The sequence below is a fragment of the Lytechinus pictus genome, chromosome 8, assembly GCF_037042905.1.
Source record: "Lytechinus pictus isolate F3 Inbred chromosome 8, Lp3.0, whole genome shotgun sequence".
NCBI classification, from domain to species: Eukaryota; Metazoa; Echinodermata; class Echinoidea; order Temnopleuroida; family Toxopneustidae; genus Lytechinus; species Lytechinus pictus.
Window position 1 is genome coordinate 17,741,749 of NC_087252.1, and position 3,617 is coordinate 17,745,365.

The following is a 3,617-nucleotide window of genomic DNA, read 5'->3' on the forward strand; positions in this document are numbered from 1 at the left end:
ATTATCACATTGTTTAGTGTTTTACCGTAAACACTTATCTTGTATAGTCATATTGCTTACATTGTATGTTGATTTGTATAGATTTGTACGGTTATTACTTTGCACCTTTGATACCATTTAATATGATGTATATAGTTGAGTTGAGAAGATTGAATAAAACAAACTTAAAACTTGAACTTGTTTTAAGATTGCCCAATCGAATAAGAAAAAAGTTCAGCTTGTTTCATACTGTTTTTCTGAAACTGTATTGTTCATTCTTCATCTCGTGTAAAACACGAAGTGTAAATTGTTGACCGAAGGTACTGTAATCATACATAGCACTTACCCTTGCTAATTCCGCAGTTATTTCGCCAAACAAATGTAGAATAAATCGACAATGCTACTTGCATTGTATCATGTTTGATCTTCTTAAATCATTCAATCATAAAACTGATTTTTCGATTTTATGACCATCGGTTAAAAGTTTCAAATAAACTTGTAGATAGAAAATATTAGAATACAGATTAATTCGAATGGTGCCATTGAATCCATGTGTTCAAGAAGATGCTTAAGTCTCATTTGCTTTGATATATTACATGGGGTGTTCATTTCGTGAAATTTTGTTTGAAGATATTGCCTATTGTTGTATTTGTTTTCGTCATTATGTATAGTGCTTTATAAGAATTCTAATAATAATGATTATTATTAATATGATTATTATTATTGAAATGGAGACCGGCGAAAAGCGAGACTTGTAGAAACACTGCCGAATGAACGATCTTTTATAAATAAAATAAGAGAGCAAACGTAGAGCAGACATGTAAATGGTAAAAAAAATGAATTTTAGGAGATGGTGAAAATAAATTATTGTATATAAATAAAACATACGTCGGGAGGATTATGGGGCTTCAAAAGGCAAGGAATAAGAGAAACAAAAATGAATAGGAAGAAAGAATGACAAAATTAAAGGTATTAGTGGGATGAAAGAAAGGGGGAAAACAACTTAAAGGTTATAAGATTGTTATCAGAATATCCTATAAACTACTGTAAAGGTGCATGGTTATATATTACATCTTAAATATCCATAAAGGTTATCAATTCTTTTTTGATATGTGTAAAATGTTATTACGTAATTTTGCTGTTTAAGTGTAACGTTCTTAAGCTTAAGCTCTCCATCATATTCAGCGAAATTAAAAAAAAAAGAGCTATAGATAGAAAAGTATATTATGCATGGGTTTGATGTAACTCGAGACTCATGGCAGTGGTGGATTTCATTATTAACTTGAAATATATTGCTAAAGATGTTTTGTAGTTGTTAAACTGATACAATCCTTATGGGCCCCGTTTCATAAAGGACTTGCAACTGTTGTAACTTTGCCATTATGACAACTACCATGGAAACCTTGATTACGATTGGCTGCTGAGCCCTGTTACCATGGTAGTTGCATGATGGCAAAGTTACAACAGTTGCAAGTCCTTTATGAAACGGGCCCCTGGTGTTGATGATTTACATGAATAATAATTTGCATAGCGGTTTGTTTTAAAATTAACAACTCTTTATCTATACGATATGCCGTGTTGTTTCCCCTTGATAGAATTTCGGTTGTTCAATGCGGAGGGGGAAAAAATAAATGCTACAAAGTAATGATTACATTGTTTTTAGATATTACCTTACATATATTATTAGTGTTATGATGAATTTTAATGACACTTTTCCATCTTTAGGTGTGCAGAAAATCATTGTTCTGTAGCTACCTAGTGTTCTGAATGTTCTGAATGTTATCTATCAAAATAGGATGAGGCAGGTCATAAGAGATCCGTTGCAGGAAGAGTTGCATTTAAACGCAAGTCAAAAAGTCAATCACAAGTCCCAAATGCGCGCTGTTGATTGGTTGAAAATCAAGTTGCGCATTTCTGCAACGGGCCCAATATGTATTAAATGTTCTGTTTGCCTCTGTAGCTGGAAGAAATGTATTGATTCTATTCCTTTTAGCAATTGATTGAATATCTGACAATGGTTTCTGTGTAAGTTTCTACGTATAATAATCATGATAATAGTGATTGTTTGATCATATTTTATTATTCTTTTAATGCTTGTGGATACTCTGTGTTTGGGAGCGGTTTGCTTGACCATTCGTTTTGCAGTATCACTTTTACTCTTATATTTTTCTTGTTATTCTGATTTGGATTTGGTTTGGGAGGTTTGGGGAAGAAACCTTGTGGGTTATGGGTTTTTTTAAGTTTACGTTTTCCATATCCAGGCAGCCTCTACAACTTTCATCCAGCACATAGTATATACACAACAAAAAAGGCCCCCTTAAACAAACATCCATAATTTCCGAACCACTGGGAGTTTTTAATATTTTTTTTACATGAGCGAGTAGGTAATTGTATAGGCTACCGTTTTGCTGAATTTTACGGACGTATTATATGTTATGTTTCAGTGAGCACCGGCAGAATGCAAAAATTGGCACCGATCAATCTCATTTTCCCCCAAGAGTTACTTAATGAGTGTAAAAAAATCACCTATGAAATATTATATCTCGAAATTATTCCGTTCAAAAGTTACAGCATTTTGATGTAGGGGGGACTTACTTTTTTGTTGTGTTTATTTTTTTCATGAAATATTCTCATTGACTTGTTTCTATAATTATGTAACTCTGTATTCTCTGTGTATTTTTAAATGCCGAATAAATAAGAAACAACAATGACGATGATGATGATGGTAGTAGTAGTACACTCTTAAAAATGTTAGGCAACATACTGTCCACATAACGATTAGTTAAAACTTTATTCAATTCTGAGTATTTTTAAACCAATTAGGTGTGCTTTGGGTGAAAACTACACGGTATTGGTTGAAAACTACCCAGTTGGATATTTTTGTTTAGCCAATTGTTGTGTGAACAGTATGTTGCCCAACATTTTAAGAGTGTATTAATGACAATGATGATTATGATAATAATAACGATAGCAATAACAACAATAAATGAAGATACAATTCGATGATCTATGCAAGTCGCTGACATAAAGAATAAAAAAAAAAATGAGGGGAGAGAATGGAGCCGCGAGGGAATTCCCAATTTATGTATATATCTTTGTTCTGACAAGTGATTTTTTTATGCATACGAAGGTTTTTTAAACCACATTTCTTAGGTAATAAATCCATTATTTCTACTAAAAAGCTTCAGATCTGGATTCATTGAAAATGTTTTATATAGAAGAAAGGATGAGGTTGGAAGATTAATTTGTGTGTAGTGATATTGAGCGTGCATGATGTCAAAGATTTGTTTAGATATAGTGACCAATTATAATGGTTGAGAATTATGATGGTGTCGGATACGAGGGTGTGGGGTTGTGACAGTGGTCATGTTCTTGATGTTCTTGTAAGTGTAGTGGTGACTCATTGAGGTAATACTGATGAGTCCGATAAAGATAAAAGTGGAAGCAGCGCTCTTGATGATGATGATGATGATGATGATGATGCTGATGATGACGATTCTGCTGCTGCTGATAATGATCATTGCGCTGATGGTGCAGGTGGTGATTGTGGCAGTGGTGGTGATTATATGTTCGTAAGGAAGAAGATAAAAGTGGTAGTGTTGATAATGATAATGGTTGTGGCGATGGTTATAATGGCG